Below are 22,191 nucleotides of genomic sequence, written 5' to 3'. Positions count from 1 at the left end.
AGTGACAGAATAATAGCACATACAAGAGACAAATACCACCGCACCATGACCAGACACCATATTACCACCACATGGTGACCAATAATACCACATACAAGGAACAAATACAGCCACACCATGACCAGACCACATATTACCACCACAGTGACAGAATAATAGCACATACAAGAGACAAATACTACCGCACCATGACCAGACACCATATTACCACCACATGGTGACCAATAATACCACATACAAGGAACAAATACAGCCACACCATGACCAGACCACATATTACCACCACAGTGACAGAATAATAGCACATACAAGGGACAAATACCACCGCATCATGCCCAGACCACATATTACCACCACATGGTGACTGAATACTACAATACTGATCATTATTAAAAAAAAAACCATAATACTATCACCATAAGTGCCATTATACACAGGAGATCTGTACTTAGTATGCAGTGTTTGTGTACAGGTAATACAGTGATCACCAGTGACATTATACGCAGGAGCTCTGTATAGTGTCAGTGTACAGGTAATACAGTGATCACTGGTGACATTGTACACAGAAACTCTGAATATAGTGTATAGTGTCAGTGCAATGGTAATACAGTGATTACTGGTGACATTGTACACAGGCACTCTGTATACAGTGTATAGTGTCAGTGTACAGGTAACACACTGACTCACCAGTGACGTCTCTAGGTGAAGTCCCTCAGCTTCGCTTTTCATCTTTCATCCAACACAGACCACCATCACGTCTTCCAGCCAGGGCTCGTCTCTGCAGGAAATAACACAGTTATTTAGAGCTCCAGTTGCAGAACACATTACTTAATTTTTTACCAACTTCTACACTACATAAGATGAAGAAAAAAAGGCGACATAGTGTTGCTCTGCACAGTAACAGGACCTCCCCCTCATTTAAAACAGTATCCCCCCAAAAATAAAATAAATACATTACTGCAGTAATAATATCCCTTAATTAGCCCTATGGTAATAATATCCCCCATCCTGGCCCGTGTGTGTCTCATTCCTGGTTCCAGCCATATGTTCTCTCATCCTGCCCTCATGAGTATCCATTTTGCCCCCATATGATCTCCCGATCCTGCCCCATCTGTCTACATCGTATCCATCCTTCCCCATGATCCTACACCATGCGTCTCCCATCCTGCCCCCTGTGTCTTGCATCCTGCCCCTCCTGCGTCTCACATTCTGCCCCCTCCTGTATCTCACTGTCACATTCTTCTCCCTCCTGTATCTCACATTCTGCCCTGTGTCCATTCTGCTCCTCCTGTGTCTCACTGTCACATTTTGCCCCCATGTCTCACATTCTGCCCCCTCCTGTGTCTCACTGTCACATCCTGACCCCGTGTCTCACATTCTGCCCCGTGTCTCACATTCTCTGCCCCCGTGTCTCACTGTCACATTCTGCCCCCGTGTCTCACATTCTGCCCCCCGTGTCTCACATTCTGCTCCATGTCTCACATTCTGCACCCGTGTCTCACATTCTTCCCCCATGTCTCACATTCTGCCCCCATGTCTCACATTCTACCCTGTGTCTCACATTCTGCCCCCATGTCTCACATTCTGCCCCCATGTCTCACATTCTGCCCCCTCCTGTGTCTCACTGTCACATTCTGCCCCCGCGTCTCACATTCTCCCCCCGCATCTCACATTCTGCCCCCGTGTCTCACATTGTGCCCCCGTGTCTCACATTCTGCCCCATGTCCATTCTGCCCTTGTGCCCATTCTGCCCTTGTGCCCATTCTGCCCGCGGCTTTCCGCTTTCAATGAAAAAGAAGAAAAAAAACATGATCTACTTACCTTGCCGCGCTCCTGCGGTGAAGCTCCCTGCACGCAGCTGAAGCGTGCACTCGCCGGCAAGTGACAATTACGTCAGACGCCGGCGACGTGCGCGCTGCAACTGACGTCAGCTGCCAGCCTCCGATTGGCTGATGGCTATTAACTATTGACGTGCGGGCCCGGAGCTGCACGTCAATAGAGTTGAACTGCTGCTAGGGCCCAGTTTAGCCTACCGGTAGGGCCCGGTGAGCAGATGAGACGGGGCCTGATGCGGGCCCCCTCTGCCCACCGGGCCTCATACACCAGTCAGGGCAGTAGTGCCCTGATGGCGGCCCTGTTCAGACCAAAATTATGCTATGGGGCCATGCACACGTCTACATATACCCGAGCTTGATAAGATATTTGGATTCACGCTCGGCCATGAAAATCAATGAGTGCATGTCAAATATTGGACTACACTCCACGGACCAACAGAATGAAGAAGATGAAGACATTTTTTTCTCCATCTTTTCCTCATCCAAAAGAATCTAATCACACTGTGCTGACACTTTGATCAGAGTGTGATTTGCATAATCATCCAGATTCTCTCAGGTGAGTGACTACAGAGCCATCTGCACCTATTCTTACTGTTAACCCTGTTGTGGGTTTAGATTCCGGATCATACTTTTACTAATTACCTAAGTTACCGTAATATTATGCAGATTCTATACTTATGCTAATATGCGTTACAGTGTTTTTTTTACACTTGATAAAGACGCCAGTATGGCGACCTCTTTCTGAGGTCTCCATGAACAATGCAGATAGAACACATTCATGACACATGGACCACTGATCGTGGCCTGAGGCCCAAATTGACCTGTTTGTCAAGAGGTTAAGAAAAATTACTTGAAAACTAGAACAAACTCAATACCAGACATTATAAAATGACTGCAGTGAATTAGTGAATTATTTTCCATTGTAAAAGTTCACAAATCCAGTTCAGTCATGTAACACCTTGACACTGCAATTTCTCTAGTGCAAAGAAAGAATATTGGAAAAACAAATACAATGAAATTTCTTTTATGTTCCACTAGATGGAAGCAACATCAAACCTTGAGAAAACATTCACATTATGGCACTTATTATTAAAAATTATCGACATCTACTTTATTCGAAAAATAATAATCACTACTAAATTCCCTTTTTTCAAATGCTACTGAAATGGATTATCTCAGAATAAACATTGGTGGCTTATCACTATGAAATGTTATTGTCTGGTTGTGCTTTGACTCTGGTGTCACTAATAAAGTGCTCTGCCCCCTCATTTCCTGTGTTGGCCCTTCTCCAAATGATCCATGGTAGGTTCCTTATATACAGATTAAAGCGGATGAACACAGATTACATTGCATAGTTGGAAGATCTCCCACCATTAATGTCTAAAACACAGAGATAATGCTGCGCTGAGATGTCTTAAACAATGTTTGGTACCTGAAAGAATTAAGGTGCTTTATTCTCAACAACAAATGAGTATAAGCAAAATAGTAAAATCTTCATCCAGAAAAAAATGAGGATTTTTCATCTGTATTGTTAACTGCATGCCATCTGTGGGCCCATTTTTTCATCCATGGGCATACAATTTTTACATGAACAATTTAATAAATAACGACCTCTTACAAGACTGCTTACTTAACTTCTAGTAACGGCAAAACAGATGTAATTTCAAAAGTACTTTCGTATCTCCCAACCATTCTGAATCCAGCTATAAAGTCCCAAATTTGGGGAGTTAACTCACTGTCCCATAAGGTCAAGAGTTTGTGTGACTTCAATTGTATCTCATCAGATCCCCGCTCCATAATGTCATCTGGTTAGAGGCTAAAAGAACTGTAGGGACCTTCAAGTCACATGACATTCTTAACTGAGGCCAACTTAGTAGTAGAGGAGCAGAGAAGTGAGAGTACTCAGACAAGGACTTCAACTGAGTGTGGTGGACATCATACTTTGTGGAAAAATGTGGGGGGCATCATACTATGTGTGAACGGACTGTGTATCATTTTGTGTTTGTGGGGGGACTGTGTAAGCATTCTTCTATGTGCTGAAAACAGTGTGGGGGGCATTATAATGTGGGGGTTACTGTGAGGCACATCATACTACGTGAAGGCATCGCAGTATGGGTATAATATTGTGATGGAGACCTAGAGGAGACTGGAAGGGGCATCATACCATGTGGGGACACTTAGCATTATCATAGTATGTGGTGGGGGCATCATAACTGTGTGGGGAGCATCACAATCTGTGTGGTATCTGTGACGTCCGTCCGCGAATCTGGGCTGCAATAGGGACAGCACCCCGGGAAACCCCGAGACCCTTAACCCCTATACAGGGATCTGGAATTGTAGCCATGCCCAGGGGGTGGCTGTCTAGAGGAGCAGTGGGCCAGAGCAGGACGGTCGCCAAGGGAAAAAGGCAGGGATTCAAAAATGTAGACAGAAATCGGGAGAGCATCGGAGGTACCGAATAGGCAGGCAGTGGCAGAGTAAACAGTCCAGGCCAAGGTCACAAAAACGGGAGAGTGGCAACGGTACAAAAACGGCAGGCAGTAGCAGAGTCGAGTATCCAGGCCAAGGTCACAAACCAGGAGAGTAGCAGAGGTACTAAATCGTCAGGCAGTAGAGGGGTCAGAAATCCAGGCTGAGGTCAGAGTCAAACAATAGCAAATCACACCGTAGCATACAGGGGAACCAAGAATATATCCAGCGGCTTGCAAGACCAGTCCCAAGGTATTTCAGGGATCAGGTCATCCCTCACAGGTTCCCGGACTGATGATGTCATCAGGACCGCCCCCAGGACCAGGCCAGATGATGATGCACCAACCCCTTCATGACTGACAGAGGAGCGGAGCCTGCGTCCACCAGATGCCTTCGCAGGAGCCCCTTCTCTGTCGCCGCCATCACTCGGGGGCGAACCATGGCGCCTCCCAGTGGCCAAGGTAGAAACAGCAGGTCCCGAGTAAGACGGCGACGTGACAGTCCAGGGCCTCCTAGTGGCCGAGGCCAGGACAGCAGGCCCCGAGTCTGACAGTGACGTGACAGTATCATTATGCTATATGGGACCATCATAATGTGTGGGGGCATCAGACTCGGTGAGGGTACTGTAGGGATGTTATACTGTGTGTTGGAGTATTTTACTTTAGAGGTGGGAGCTGTATAGGAATCAATACAATGCAATCAAACTTTTTGAAACCTTTCACTCCCTCCTCAGTTGGAAAGCACAGGCCCCTATCACAGACATCTGTGCTGATGATCTGGCCTCCCACTTTATAGGGAAAATAGATAATATCCGTCAGGAAATCCTCTCCCAGCCACCAAGTGCTGTGACTCCAATCCCTCCCCATATCTCCTCTGACTCACTCTCTGCATTTGATCCCATCACAGAAGAAGAAATCTCCAGACTCCTCTCTTCTTCTTGTCCGACTACATGCACTACCGACCCCATTCCCTCACATCTCCTCCTCTCTCTCTCCAGTCGTCACTACTCACCTAACTACAATCTTTAATCTCTCCCTCTCCTCTGGCATTTTCTCCTCCTCCTTCAAACACTCTATCATTACTCCATTATTAAAAAAAACCCTCTCTCGACTCATCCTGCACAAGTAACTACAGCCCAGTCTCCAATCTCCCCTTCATTTCTAAACTCTTGGAGTGTCTGGTCAACTCCTGCCTTACCCATTACCTCTCCACTCACTCACTCCTAGATCCTTCACAGTCTGCCTTCCTCCCCCTACATTCAACAGAATCTGCACTCATCAAAGTGACAGCAAAATGTAACGGTGACAACTCTCTGCTCATTCTTCTCGACCTCTCTGCAGCTTTCGACACTGTTTACCACCATCTCCTATTTTCTATGCTCCAGTCAATAGGCATTAAGGACACTGCTCTCTCCTGGTTCTCTTCCTATCTTTCTGACCGCTCCTTCAGTGTATAGTTTGCTGGCTCCACTGTTGGGGTCCCTCAGGTCTCAGTCTTTGACCCCCTTCTCTTCTCTCTCTACACGGCTCCAATTGGACAGACCATCAGCAGATTTGGCTTTCAGTACCATCTTTATGCCAATGACACACAACTATACACATCAACCCCTGACCTTACCCCCGCTGTACTACAGAATGCCAGTAACTGTCTGTCTGCTGTCTCCAGCATCATGTCCACTCTCTATCTGAAACTCAACCTTTCCAAAACTGAACTTCTTTTGCTCCCACCATCTACTAACCTCCCTAAATCTGACATCTCCCTCTCTGTGGGTGGCACCATAATAACGCCCTGGACTGGACTAATGTAATTCTCTATTAATTGCCCTCCCCCTCACTCAACTTTCCCCTCTCTAGTCCATCCTTAATGCAGCAGCCAGAGTCTTCCATCAGGCTAATTAGGACTCGGACGTGTCTGCTCTTCGCCGGTCATTACACTGGCTGCCCATTCATTATAGGATCCAATTCAAACTGCTTGTTCTCACCCACAAAGCTCTCCACAGTGCAGCACCCCCTTACATCCCCTCGCTCATTTCTGTTTATTGGCCTACCCACTCGTTACGCTCTGCAAACGACTTTCGACTAACCTCTGCACTAATCCGTACCTCCCACTCCTGGCTCGAAGACTTCTCCCGCGTTGCGGCAATCCTCTGGAATTCTCTACCCCAAGAAATTGGGACTATCCACAACTTGCACAGTTTTAGGCGCTCACTCAAAACACGATTGTTTAGAGCGGCCTATCACGTTCCCTAATCAAAGTCATTTTTCATCTGAGAATAACTCTCCATTAAACTCCACAGCACCCAACAGCAACACAAATACTGGCTGGTGACCAACTCATGCGGCCTTTATCTTTCCCCCACTCCCCAAAATGGCTGGACCATCACTGTAAATACGCACTTGAACTTTGTGTCTCCCCCACCTCATTGTAGATTGTAAGCTCTCACGAGCAGGGTCATCTTATTTTGCTTTAATTATTGTATTATTGTTTATGGTGTTACTTATAACTGTTGTGTATGAAACTGTTAAACTGTAAAGAGCTGCAGAAAATGTTGCCTCTATATAAATAAAGATTATTATTATTATTATTATGATTAATAATAATCAATGTTCGAGCCATGAAAGGTCTATCATACTGTGTGGGAACACTAACAGGCTTCACTATGAGCAATATTTGAGCATATAGGAAGGACTGAAAAGTTAGGGAAGTTGGTTTACCGTAAATGTGGCAGTATGTGTCCCTCTTTCTTATCTTTCAAAATTAGTACATATGATCCTTTAAACAGTTCTTGTTAATTACACATAGGCCACCTTTTATCATACAACATACCACTTAATCCTTCACTGTAAGCAGGAGGAGAGTTTATTTTCTAACTTGTCCATCAGTTGTTAACCAGTCCACTTACTCCAAAGAACTTCTTCCTAGGCCTAAGTCTTAATTTCTGAACCATTTTGTGCCACCAGTCCGCTAGTACTACAGGACAGGATCAAACTGGGACACTTTAAAGGTCAAAGAACAGCCAGTCTTCCACTCTTTACGGATTGCTACTTCTCTCCAGACGGAGGTCTAACACAATCTACTCTGACCTAATCATAGATCCACTCCTGGGGTAAGGTGTAGCACAGCCATCACTCTTACAACTACAGCTATTATCAAAGCTAGAGTCTCCCACAGCCCACATAGTCTATACGACACATTATCCTTGCCAGCATCTTAACAGGCTCGGAATCTTGCCTTCCATCACTTTTCTGTTTGGCAACACTAAATCTGAAGGTCCTCATCTTCAGGGTACTACAAAACGATCTCCAGGTTGTTACTTTATGGCCACACTATGCAGTAATCCCTTTGACTCACCATCCTTGTTTACAGCTTCCAGCCTACTGGCATGACCATTGGTCTAACGCCCATCTACTCTCACACAGACTAAAAGCAGGTACCTTGGCACCATGTGAAAGTTGATCATGCGCACTCTACACATACCTGCCTCAGAACTAAAGTGCTCTCTGCCTTAAAAGGGTTGTCCAGGACATAACAATTGATGACCGACCTGAAGCGTATGCTTATTATTTTGTACAAAATTTGGACAAATCATTTAAAATAGTTTACTCCTGCCTGAGCCCTACAAAGGCAGCCGAAGGGGAATTTCTGCTAATGCAAAATCTGATACAGCATGACTTTCTTTTCCTGGTATGTACTTCAGTAAAAACTGGCGCCCCAATGTGCTTGTATTTTATATATTTTTGTGTGTTTTGTTCTTTTATTTTGTTTGCACTCAATGCATTTTTCTATTTGTGCCTTTGTTTTAAATTCTATTCTATATGTGAGCACTTGGTTTTTATTCTTCGGTGTTCTGCTTTGTGGGCAGAATTTAGCAATTTGAGATGTGTTTGGCTGATTTAGCAACTACAGTTTCCCCATGGTGTATTTGTTGAGTGCGCCAGTGTTTTAGCTCAATTTTTGCACCATTTTGTAAAACGTGCGACTTTTTGCGTTAAAGAGGCAGAAAAACAGTTCAAGACAGAAAAAAGACCATTTTTACGTTGTGTCAAATTCTTGAATTATTTGCACCATTTTGAAGAATTTGCCGCTAAAATGGAAACTACTACTACAAGGCAAAAAAAAGTAAAGTGACTTTAAAAAACTAAACTGATGAATTGGAGCCTAAATGTCTACGTGGTATAGCGGAAACATATAGAAAATCTGTGGTGAAAATCCACAACATAAATTGACACACTGTGAATTAGGAACACGCCCCACAGGTAACTTACCTTACGATTCCACGCGCGGATGATATCTGTAAGAATTGTGTCCACTTTGAAGATAAAGTAATAAACTTCAGATTTTAATCTTGGAAAATCCAGATTTAAAATCTACTCTAAAGTCTACTCTATCCACCCCAAGTAAACATACCCCACATGTCCATAAAGTTTGGAAGTGTAAGGCCATAAAGCACCCATATGCAGGAGCCCTAAGTTCTGTAGCTGATGCATTGATTGTAAAGTTAACGTAATGTCACCTTTTACAACTACTTCATTGCTAAAATCCAGTTGCACAGGTTTGTGGATGAAGCAGCCGTGCTACAAAATCAAGGAATTTTTTAACAAACAATTAAAAATGCGACGGCTGCACGTCACTGTGGTTTTTGGCTCTGATACGGACGCTCCATCTGGCCTTGTCCTAACAGCTCTCACTTCTCCCTAATTCTGTCTGATTTAGTGTGCATGTCAATAACACCTGGATGTAAATATTATATGATTCATTGTTAAAAAAAAAGGTTAATTTTATTGTTTCCTTGGAGAGTAAATTTCCCTGATACTTTTACTTTACTGACAAAATACTATAGTTCTATTGACAGACTGAAATGCAATAGATAATTACCGTAATACTTAGTAATTAGTACAAAATGCTTTCTACTTTGTAGGCAGATGGTGACAGCACTAATGGGAACAAAGTGATTCAATGACAAATTACATTTATAGCATTAGAATCCCTAATGAATTCTCAATATTTGAACTTTTTAGTGATCAGTTCTATAATTAATAATTGGTATGGCTTCTGCAATCATTGTTTGCTTCTGGCCTCAGGTGAATGTGGCGATTCACATGCCTGACCCGCCTGCAAATCGCATACATGACTGTGCACCTGTGCAGCGCCATCATCTTGTCCGGATTGGGCACAGGAGCTAGGAGTCATACAGCAAAATTGAAATTGGCATTGTTTTTTCTTCTGCAAAATAGACAAGAACTGTTCATTAATTAATGAAACATGCTTTTGTTATGGTGCTTTACATAAGTATACAATGCTATGCATGATAAATTACTCAATCCCTACTTACAATAAAAGACGGGAAACGAAGAGATCCATAAAAGTATAATTTTTATTTAAATAAACGTTAAAACAAAAAATGACAAAGAATAAAAAAGCAGAATGCCTCTCACAGAAGGATCGTGCCAACTCCCAAAGATGTGAAGTGCCATTTCTTCATTCTTATTTGGACATCATACTTATATTGTTGAATGTTATGTATGAATCTAGTCTAAAAGAATCCCATACAGAAAGAGTTCTTCAGATAAAGAAGCCACATCGTTGATCTGAGTACGGACACTGGTGCTGTAGTTAACGAGAAGTACTCGGAAGTGCATCTCATGAAAAATATATCACTGGTAATATAAAATGGCAATATAAGATGAGCCTGGATTAAGAGGTTTTCTGTGTATTTGTATATTATCGGCCATTGTAAACTTTCAGAATTTGGATGTTTTTGTTACACACGATATACATAATATTTACTGTAGTTATGCATATATTACGTATATATGTATAGATATAGATATACATATCTATATCTATATATATATATATACTAGCTGAAGAGCCCGGCGTTGCCCAGGCAAAGTAACTAACTACGGTTAGTTATAACAAATTATAATGATTATATCTATATATATAAAGCTGAGTGTATAGCCCCACCCACTCCGCATAGCCACATTCACTATAATATCCTACATCATTCCGTCAGCCAGAGCTACTGGACTACTACCCCTAATATCCCACATCATTCCGTCACCCAGAGATACCGGACTACTACCCCTAATATCCCACATCATCCCATCAGCCAGAGCCACCGGACTACTATCCCTAATATCCCACATCATCCCCTCAAAGCCACCGGACTACTACCCCTAATATCCCACATCATCCCGTCAGAGCCACCGGACTACTACGCCTAGTATTATTATTATTATGCATTTATATAGCGCCATTTATTCCATGTGAAAAGGGGAAATATAGACAAGTATAATAAACATGTGTTAGACAAGGGACACACAAGTACATAAGGAGAGGGGACCCTGCCCGCAAGGGCTCACAGTCTACAGGGATGGGTGAGGATACAGTAGGAGAGGGTAGAGCAGGTCGTGCGGTGGTTCAGTAGACCGAGGATCATTGCAGGCTGTAGGCTTGTCGGAACAGGTGGGTCTTCAGGTTCTTCTTGAAGGTTTACGTTGATGGTGAGAGTCTGATATGTTACAGCAGACAGTTCCAGAGATGGGGGAAGCACGGGAGAAGTCTTGTATGCGGTTGTGGGAAGAAGAGATAAGGGGGGAGTAGAGAAGGAGATCTTGAGATGATCGAAGGTTGCGTGCAGGTAGGTACCTAGAGACCATGTCACAAATGTATGGAGGAGACAGGTTGTGGATGGCATTGTATGTCATGGTTAGGGTTTTGAATTGGAGCCTCTGGGCAATAGAAAGCCAGTGAAGGGCCTGGCATAGGGGGGAGGCTGGGGAATAGCGGGGAGACAGGTGGATTAGTCGGGCAGCAGAGTGTAGGATGGACTGGAGCGATGCCAGAGTGCTACAGGGGAGGCTAGAGAGTAGGAAGTTGCAGTAGTCAAGGCGGGAGATGATAAGAGCATGCACTAGTGTTTTTGTGGTTTCGTGATTGAGGAATGAGCGGATCCGTGAAATATTTTTGAGTTTGAGGCGGCAGGAGGAGGCGAGGGTTTGGATATGTGGTTTGAAAGAGAGCGCAGAGTCGAGGATCACCCCAAGACACCGAGAGTGCGGGACTGGGGAAAGAGAGCAGCCATTGACATTGATGGATAGGTCTGGTGGAAGGGTAGAGTGAGATGGGGGAAAGATGATGAATTCTGTTTTGTCCACGTTCAGTTTGAGAAAGCAAGCAGGGAAGAAGGCTGAGATAGCAGACAGACATTGTGGGATTTCAGTCAGTAAGGAGGCGAGGTTGGGTCCAGATAGGTAGATCTGCGTGTCATCGGCATAGAGGTGATACTGCAAACCGTGGGATTCTATGAGCTGTCCCAAGCCGAAGGAGTAGATGGAGAATAGTAGGGGTCCTAGGACAGAGCCTTGAGGAACACATCCCACATATACCACATCATTCCGTCAGAGCCACCGGACTACTACCCCTAATATCCCACATCATTCCGTCAGAGCCACCGGACTACTACCCCTAATATCCCACATCATCCCGTCAGCTAGAGCCACCGGACTACTACCCCTAATATCCCACATCATCCCATCAGCCAGAGCCACCGGATTACTACCCCTAATAACCCAAATCATCCCATCAGCCTGGGGTCAGAACCAGAGCACTGAGTGGAATGGTCGTAACTTCCATACCAGGGATCCCTTTAAGAGAGGCCTGGCACAGGAACCAGAGCGCTGAGTGAATTTGCCCTGACTTCCATACCAATGATCCCTTTAATAGAAGCCTGGGGTGAGAATCAGAGTGCTAAGGGATTTAACCTAACTTCTATACCGGAGATCCCTTTAAGAGAGACCTGGGGTCAGTACCAAAGCACAGAGTGGATTTTCCCTCACTTCCATACCGGGGATCCCTTTAAGAGGGGCCTGGGGTCAGAACCAGAGCGCTGAGGGATTTGCCCTAACTTCCATACCGGAGATCCCTTTAATGGAAGCCTGGGGTCAGAATCAGGGAAGATGTGCCTATGGGATGGAGGATGTGTGATGGGCACGGGAGGGGGTGATTCATTTTTGTCATGTGCTCTCTGCTCCTTTCTGGGGGGCAGACAATGGCTGGGAGCTTATGTTTCCGGAGATGCTAGATTTCTCCCACCTGGTCAGTGTCTGCAGAGGTATTGTCGTGGAGTGAGAAAGCAACCAATCACAGCTCAGTTTTTTTAAACAGCTCTGGTGAAATGAAAGATACTTCGTGATTGGTTGGTGATACACACATACACACATACATTCAATTTTATATATATAAATTTATTTATATTTATACATAGAGAGTGGCATGTAAAAGTTTTGGGCACCCCTGGTCAAAATTACTGTTATTGTGAACAGTTAAGCAAGTTGAAGATGAAATGATCTCTAAAAGACCTAAAGCTAAAGATGACACATTTCCTTTGCATTTTAGTATGAGCCTCTTTGATAAAATTGGCACATTTTATGATAGTCTAGTCTAAATTTGCACTGTCTAAAAAATATTTTATAGCTGCCTTTATGTTCTCTTGTACTTTTTGGCATGAGGACAGATGAACGTTCACAGCACGTGTGCACGAAAACATTGTGACAGCTATATTTTTTACACAAATAGGAAAAAAATATGGCGCACATCCTTATTGTATCTAATCAAATAACTAAAAGGGGTTTTCCCCAGAAACAAAGTGCATTTTAATTAATAGGTATTGGAATAAAAGTAAGTTCCACAATTGGAGGTGTTAAAAAAATTGTTCCTGTGCTGAGATAATCTTATACATGTGCCCCTGCTGTGTACTGTGTAATGGTTGTGTCTGACTGTGCAGGAACATGGTCTGTTCATACCACAGCTCCTGAGTAGGAGAGAAAGCAATAGAGAGTATACAGACAGGACAGTACGGGATTTCACAACTCCTTCTTTTGTGAGATAAATCATTTCACTGACTGTTTTTAAGCAATGTTGTACCTCAAAGAAAGAATCAGCTGTGATCCGTTGCTGTAATGTCTATATATTCTTTTGCTTTGCTGTGAGGATTATCAGTGCCAGCGCCAAGAGCGGGCAGTCATGTGACCATAAGTATGGGATATGCATACTCACAGCCACATTCCGATTAGTCTGTTTCTAGCCTCAATTAATACACTTGTGTTGAGCGAGGCGGCGTCCATTTAGACAGGATGTGTCTAGGAGTAGGAATACTGTATACTTGCAGTCACATAACCACCCACTTCCAGCGTCAGCACCAAAATCCTATCTACGCCTCTGGTCAGCACCAAGAATCCCTACAGCGTGCAGTAATGAGAAGATTCATAAGTCTGCAGACTTCACAAGTAACTGCCTACTTGTCTCTTAACACCGTACAACCCTTTAAATGATAAGTGCATTAATACTTCTAATGGCTTCAATGGGTTCTTGGACTTATTACATCTCATATTACAATGTCATCCAAGTGCGCCATTATCTTCAGCAGCTGTCTATCTATCCTACTCCATGGATGGCTCTACACTTTGGGGTTGACTTACTTAAACTGTCTTTTAGACAGTGCAAACTAGAACTAGAAAGTCTTAAAATTAAAGTATATTGTGCTGTTTGATAAATTTGGTATATTGTTAGCCTTGTCTAACTTCACACTACCTATTATTTTATTTACTTTGGTCCTGAAATTTCCATCAAATTTCAGTTTAGATGCAAAGAATAACAAATGTGACCATAACCCTTTCCCCATCAAACCACATCTCTTTGTTGTTTATTGAAAAAAGTGTCTAAAGCACATAATGACATGCTCTGCGTGTAAAGGGGGCGTCACACATAGCAATATCGCTAGCAATATCGCTAAAGCGTCACCGATTTTGTGACGTAGCAGCGATATTGCTAGCGATATCGCTATGTGTGACACTTACCTCCGACCGGCTCCCCCGCTGGCAATCGCTGATCGCGTGAGAACGTCCTGGGCCGTTTCTCGTCAGCGGCTTCCTGCTGGCGCCGACGAGCGACGCTTGGACGCGGGCGGAGGACTTTATCATCGCTGCGTGTGACAGGTAAGTATCGACCGCCGACCGCTGCTGCATCGCTGGTGAGATCTGCCTGTTTGGCAGCTCACTAGCGACCATTTAGCGATGCACCAGCGATCTTGACCGGGTCGTATCATTATCGGAATTGCTGGGCATCGCTAAATGTAACGGGACCCTAAGACCCATTTAGCTTTGTAGCTCAGCCCCACTGTCTCTTGGGTAAGGTATTGGACTGACATATCTGAACTACCCCAGGAATGTTAGTAAGTTCTTCTGATGACACTGCTTGACATCTACATGACCCATGTTTATTTAATTAAATTATTGGATCATTGTTGCCCATTTGTTGCACATCTTCTCCCATATTACTTGGACACACTACTTATTTCTAAGCAGTTACGTTCTGAACTTGTTGGCCAGTTACTTCTTTTTGGAGTCTACGTGATAAGTGATTACGCGATATGTGATTCATAAAGAAAAGAAATCTATGCCTACATGGATGCTGTCGTGTGTTGGCTTTCTAGGCTTTCTCCACAAGTGTTGGAAGCATTTAAACAGCTTTTTACATAAAAAAACTGAATCGGATTAGTTGCAGAATCTTTCATCTGCCCTCGAGCTTAGGATATCCTTCTTTACTCCATATTGCCCCGACATAAAGTAGCATAAGAAACCCGACAGATCCACTTGAAACCCAGTAGATAAATTTAAAGGGGTGACATGACTTGGACTGTAAAACATAATAAAGGTTGGGGCGAGTTGTTCTCTAAACCCATCATAAATTATCTACATACTTGCAGAAATATCCACCAAGTATCAAAAATCCTGTAATCCCACGCACTAAATCTCTATCAACTTCTTAAATCCGTTGTTTCATCTCTTTCTTCACTATCTGACACATCTCCCAAATTGTTATGAATATAAAGTTACATTCTGTCAAGAGGAATTGGATATTTTTTGTTCTTGGATAAACACACATATGAAAATGAGCTTGTGTAAAATGGAGACTTTACTGCAATCTATGGAAATAAATGATGACCATCAAAGAACTAGAATAAGGGAAAGAGAAGAAAAAAGCAGAGACTAGCTGATAAATGTAGAGTAGGGAAGGTGACCTGACGGATGGACGGACTTGTCAGTTATGATAGAAGAGAAACAGCTGAACAGTGTAGACGAAGTGGGTCACGGAGGTCATCAAAAAGAAGGCCAGGGAGCAGAAAGTGTGGAACCTGCTCCATGAGAGGGGAGAGGCTGGTATGGCGGCTACACGATCCTTGGGACGGATCATGTATACTAACTTACAAAAAGGGTACGGGTTCAAGACCTCGCTACCGGCCAGAAAGTGTATATTAATGTGACCTCTATACGTCATGGCCGGGCCTTGCAAGAGGGGGATTTGGTATCCTACTATAAGGAGTATTGTCTCCGAGGCTACTATGCGGTAGCCGTGCTCGCTGAACCCGAGGAACATGAACCCCCGTAGAGAGGACTCTAAGGACACTCCCTGCATCCTGGGAGCTCCACGGCTGTGGGGCCCCTTGCTACCAGCCACCAGAAGATGGTTTGGACTGTCGGGAAACCGCTGCATTGTTATGCAGATCATGGGGACAGTTTGCGTCCTGGTTAAAGGAAAAATTTTTTTGTGTGTTGTTTTTTTTCCCTCTTACTCCTATATGAGAGTTAAAATGTTTTGCCTGACATAGCGGGGATGCAAATACAGAAAAAAGGGGAGTGTCAATGTCCAAGGAAAGGGGAGTAAACCTGTTATGTTTTTTTGTGTGTTGGCTAAAAGAAACAGTAAATGGAAAAAAAAAGGGGTACTTGTGCTATTATAAAGTTGGTTTAATGTATAATATGCATAAGATAATTGCAACAATAATTGTCCGGGTACGGGGGTCTGTGTGACCAAAGGGACTATGAGATAAGAGGGTCTGTGTGACCGGGACGCCGACCATGACTTGTTACTGAGAGAAAGGCAAAGAGATGGAAGATATGGAAACAGACAGCAGTCCAAAATCAGGTCTCTGACACCACGGACATCCCAGAAGAAAGAAGGCAGACGCTGACAATGATCTGGTAGGCGTAAGGCCTCGGTCAGGGCGTACCGGATAGTGGAAGGTGACAGAAGGGGAGAGTAGGGGAAGGTACACGCTGTAGAGAAAATCCAGGTGTACCTGGCCCAATTTGAAAGGAGTTGTCATGTGGCGTGCGCGCTGGCCAGTGACGGTAGGCTGCTCGGAGCATGGTGCTCCCGGTGTGGTTCGGCCCCCGCAAAAGGTGGGTTTGGCCCAACCACCGGTCCAACAACAGATAGTAGGGGAAGCTTCAGAACGACGAAGGCAGGGACTCTGATTGTCGAGGACGACAATAGACAAAGGAAGGGGGAGTGTAGGGAAGGTGACCTGACGGATGGACGGACTTGTCAGTTATGATAGAAGGGAAACAGCTGAACAGTGTAGACGAAGTGCAGTACCCTGGATGACCACAAGATGGCAGTGGGGAGTGTGAGTTCAGGATTTGACAGCAGCTTAGGGCTTTAGAAACTGTTGGTCATGGGGGGCGGAGTTACAGGGAACTGGGAAAGTAATAAATTTGACAGGAGGGTTCCAGAAAGTTCCAGTCCCCGGGAGGAGCTCAAGAGACGAAAAGTCTGTGACAAATTGTGTGCTGTGAGGAGAGCTAAACCAGGGGACTGAGGAGGAAAGAAGTCAGGGGGGTGGTCCTGACACGAAATACTGCAGTACAGATGAGGTCCCGGGGGAAAGCATACCGAATTTGACGACGACAGCTGACCAGTAAAATTACTGTTGGTGTGGAGGCATAAGGCGGCCACAGTGACCAAACTGGCAGGAATGTGACTAAGCTGAAAAAGGGATGGAGTGTGTATCCACGTCTCAAGTGAAAGTACGGTGTGTGTACCGGGGCCTGGAAACGGAGGGCCGTTAAAGAATTGCGGTGTATTGCTGGGGCCGTCAGATGGACAGCTGGAAATAAACTTGGACCTGTTGTACCCGACATCTGCCTCCATCTGGTGTCTGTGATGTCTTTGCGGTATAAAGAGGGACCACCCCCCAGTCCGGCCCTCCACCCCTACAGTAGCATAAAACATTTGGACAGCCAACATAAACGTTTAAAAACATGCTTAATTTTTTCTCCGGGTGCTCTTTCACACACTTAATTATTATTATTATATATTTTTAGTTACATATATACAGTACAGACCAAAAGTTTGGACACACCTTCTCATTCAAAGCGTTTTCTTTATTTTCATGACTATGAAAATTGTAGATTCACTCTGAAGGCATAAAAACTATGAATTAACACATGTGGAATTATATAATTAACAAAAAAGTATGAAACAACTGAAAATATGTCTTATATTCTAGGTGTTTCAAAGTAGCCACCTTTTGCTTTGATTACTACTTTGCACACTCTTGGCATTCTCTTGATGAGCTTCAAGAGGTAGTCACCGGAAATGGTTTTCACTTCACAGGTGTGCCCTGTCAGGTTTAATAAGTGGGATTTCTTGCCTTATAAATGGGGTTGGCACCATCAGTTGTGTTGTGCAGAAGTCTGGTGGATACACAGCTGATAGTCCTACTGAATAGACTGTTAGAATTTGTATTATGGCAAGAAAAAACAGCGAAGTAAAGAAAAATGAGTGGCCATCATCATCATCATCATCGTCTGTCACATGTGCTTAGTGTGAACCTGTCACTCAGTGACAATTGGGGTATATAATCCATAATCGCCTCCCACTTATCCTCTTCTATCGGCCCAATTCATGTTCCCAATTCTCTTTAGCCTTAATCGGGTAATTAATTAAAAAGGTGTGCAGTAAGTCCTTATAAATACCTGACATAATTCCTTTTGTTCCCCCATCACTACACACATAGTCCACCAATATGTCTTTTTGAACCCTCATAAAAACCATCTTACTCTATGCTATGTAAGCGTGACAGACCTCTCTATACTGGAACCCACAGATCTCAGATAACTCATATTCCTCCTGTAGTTTCTCAAAAGTCACTAATCGTTGCGAGTCCTGTAATTGGGCCATGTAATGAATTCCTTTCCTCATCCAGTTTTTAAATTCCCCCATTTTGTCAAACTCCGGCAGTTTTTCATTTTGCCATATAGGGGAATAATTCGTCAGGGCCTCCACTCCCCTCATCCTTTTAATCTACTCCCACGCCTTGTGTACCAGGGCTAGTGTGGGGAATGACAGTCCCAGTTTCCTAAAACTACCTGCCTCCAGTCCTTGAACCAATGAATCTCTCCCCAGCACCTGAGTTAATATCCTCCACGTCGAACCCATGCCCACTGTCTCCATCCCCTCAGCTGTTGGCCCTGAGCTGCTAGATAATAAATCCAAGGGCTCGGGAGTGCCAGCCCCCCTCATCTTTGGGCCTCTGTAATATTTGCATTCTAATCCTTGGCTGTTTTTTCCCCCACCCAAGATCCCTAAATATAGAATTTATTGTACGGAACCACCGTTTAGGCAACCATATGGGGGCATTGTCATAAGAAAAATACCCAATTATACCTAATACAAATCATGTTGCAAAAGATTAATTAGTAAAACCCCAAAAGGTATAGGGTAGACTCCTTATTAAACATTTGAAAACAGGAGAGAAATTGGGTCATATCTACTAAAAATATAGCTTTACAAAAAAGCAGGCACATGTAGGAACAGACACATGTAGAACAATAATTTGGAGTAATAAATGGATGAGGGGAAAAGCAGTGACAACTATCCAAAGACAATGGCTGGGCGGTATGAAGTAATCAAGACATTCACATATCCATTCTGTCAATAATTAATCCATGTGTAACAATATGGCAACGAGGTCTAAGGCATACGGTCCTGAGAAGGAGGAGGGGGGTGAAAATGCCAGGGTAAAAGAAAAATTGTTAAACGGGATCTGTCACCCTTTTTTGCCCTGCAGTGCATAGGCGCCGGACCTCTCCCCACGCCTGCGCACTGCAGGACTCTGCTCTGCCCTCAACAGGGCAGAGCAGTGCACCTGCGCTGGAGCTAATACAGGAAGGGAAGAAGAGGACGGCATTGTATGAAGATGGGAGGAGCCGGACCGGACCGCGACACCCATGGGACCGGACCGCCCCCTCCGGTGAGTATAATCTAACGTGTTTTTCTTATCTTTCAGGTTACATTGGGGGCTTATCTACAGCATTACAGAATGCTGTAGATAAGCCCCTGATGTCAATGCCGGCAGCTGATAGGGCAAAAAGAGGGTGACAGATCCCCTTTAAAGCAAACAGTTGCTAACCATGGCAGTCATCCCCACTCAAGAAACGCAGTCACTGATGCCCAAATTTGGATGGAAACGCGGAAAAATAATGTGAAGGTCCAAATATGTAAATAGAAGGACATAAAATCAGCAATTAAACTCCAGTGACCGATCAAAAAAGCCAACATTAAAAGCCCAATAAACAAAAGCAGAGTGGACCAAAAATAAATATGCATTGTCCAAGACCCATAAGGATGGTATATAGTAAAACGTAGGGGGTCTCAATAATTACCCATGATGAATACAGGGTCCAATCAGCTTGTACATAGGTGCCATTACATAAAGACGGGATGCAAATGTGCAGAAGCTTTAACCCTAAAGTGTGTTCACTCATTGTAAAGAATGTAGAATGCAGACCTCGTCACCTCCCCAGGAGGGGATTTTACTCGCAGACCTCACTACACATTGAGAAGCTGGGTCTTCTGGAGGGAGATCAATTCTTTTCAATGTCTGAGCAATGGCTAATTGGAAAGAAGTACTTAGTGAGTGGGGAACAGGGGTGGTCTAAGTCAGAGAAACTTTTTAGTGCGCAAATACAGTTTTCATAAATTAAAGATTTAAAGGCTTTATAGAAAAATCCCAAATAATGTAGAAAAAATAATAATCAGTGGTAATTTCTATTAACAGGTAGACAAGCACAATTTTTCCAATTGGCTCCTTCTTTTCATGTTGATACCACACCCATAATGAGATCATAACTGTATAATATGAAGCATAATAGTAATAATCTCAGCCCTTACATTCAAACTATTGCAACTATTTATTGAAAATCTGGAGCTAAAAATGGCAACAAAATTTGCTCTGTACATACAGTGGGGCAAAAAAGTATTTAGTCAGTCAGCAATAGTGCAAGTTCCACCACTTAAAAAGATGAGAGGCGTCTGTAATTTACATCATAGGTAGACCTCAACTATGGGAGACAAACTGAGAAAAAAAAATCCAGAAAATCACATTGTCTGTTTTTTTTTCATTTTATTTGCATATTATGGTGGAAAATAAGTATTTGGTCAGAAACAAAATTTCATCTCAATACTTTGTGATATATCCTTTGTTGGCAATGACAGAGGTCAAACGTTTTCTGTAAGTCTTCACAAGGTTGCCACACACTGTTGTTGGTATGTTGGCCCATTCCTCCATGCAGATCTCCTCTAGAGCAGTGATGTTTTTGGCTTTTCGCTTGGCAACACGGACTTTCAACTCCCTCCAAAGGTTTTCTATAGGGTTGAGATCTGGAGACTGGCTAGGCCACTCCAGGACCTTGAAATGCTTCTTACGAAGCCACTCCTTCGTTGCCCTGGCGGTGTGCTTTGGATCATTGTCATGTTGAAAGACCCAGCCACGTTTCATCTTCAATGCCCTTGCTGATGGAAGGAGGTTTGCACTCAAAATCTCACGATACATGGCCCCATTCATTCTTTCATGTACCCGGATCAGTCGTCCTGGCCTCTTTGCAGAGAAACAGCCCCAAAGCAAGATTTTTCCACCACCATGCTTTACAGTAGGTATGGTTTTTGATGGATGCAACTCAGTATTCTTTTTCCTCCAAACACGACAAGTTGTGTTTCTACCAAACAGTTCCAGTTTGGTTTCATCAGACCATAGGACATTATCCCAAAACTCCTCTGGATCATCCAAATGCTCTCTAGCAAACTTCAGACGGGCCCGGACATGTACAGGCTTAAGCAGTGGGACACGTCTGGCACTGCAGGATCTGAGTCCATGGTGGCGTAGTGTGTTACTTATGGTAGGCCTTGTTACATTGGTCCCAGCTCTCTGCAGTTCATTCACTAGGTCCCCTCGCGTGGTTCTGGGATTTTTGCTCACCGTTCTTGTGATCATTCTGACCCCGCGGGGTGGGATTTTGCGTGGAGCACCAGATCGAGGGAGATTATCAGTGGTCTTGTATGTCTTCCATTTTCTAATTATTGCTCCCACAGTTGATTTCTTCACTCCAAGCTGGTTGGCTATTGCAGATTCAGTCTTCCCAGCCTGGTGCAGGGCTACAATTTTGTTTCTGGTGTCCTTTGACAGCTCTTTGGTCTTCACCATAGTGGAGTTTGGAGTCAGACTGTTTGAGGGTGTGCACAGGTGTCTTTTTATACTGATAACAAGTTTAAACAGGTGCCATTACTACAGGTAATGAGTGGAGGAAAGAGGAGACTCTTAAAGAAGAAGTTACAGGTCTGTGAGAGCCAGAAATCTTGATTGCTTGTTTCTGACCAAATACTTATTTTCCACCATAATATGCAAATAAAATGAAAAAAAACCAGACAATGTGATTTTCTGGATTTTTTTTCTCAGTTTGTCTCCCATAGCTGAGGTCTACCTATGATGTAAATTACAGACGCCTCTCATCTTTTTAAGTGGTGGAACTTGCACTATTGCTGACTGACTAAATACTTTTTTGCCCCACTGTATATAGTGCCTTACTGCCATTTTTGCATGTTTCAGATTTGGAAATTCTTGATGTTGACCTTTTTTGTAAAGTAATTAGCCCTAGGCAATAAGGTAATCTGAAAAAAATGGAACAGCACAGCTGTTGGTATATGTGCATTTTGTAGTGCATTCACACAGTGGCTATTGACAGACAAAAACCAGGATAAAAAA

This window comes from Dendrobates tinctorius, unplaced genomic scaffold (assembly GCF_039654945.1).
Source record: "Dendrobates tinctorius isolate UK_male_01 unplaced genomic scaffold, ASM3965494v1 ptg000070l, whole genome shotgun sequence".
Lineage (NCBI taxonomy): Eukaryota > Metazoa > Chordata > Amphibia > Anura > Dendrobatidae > Dendrobates > Dendrobates tinctorius.
The sequence above is the reverse complement of the archived record's forward strand: the minus strand, read 5'-3'. Positions refer to the sequence as shown.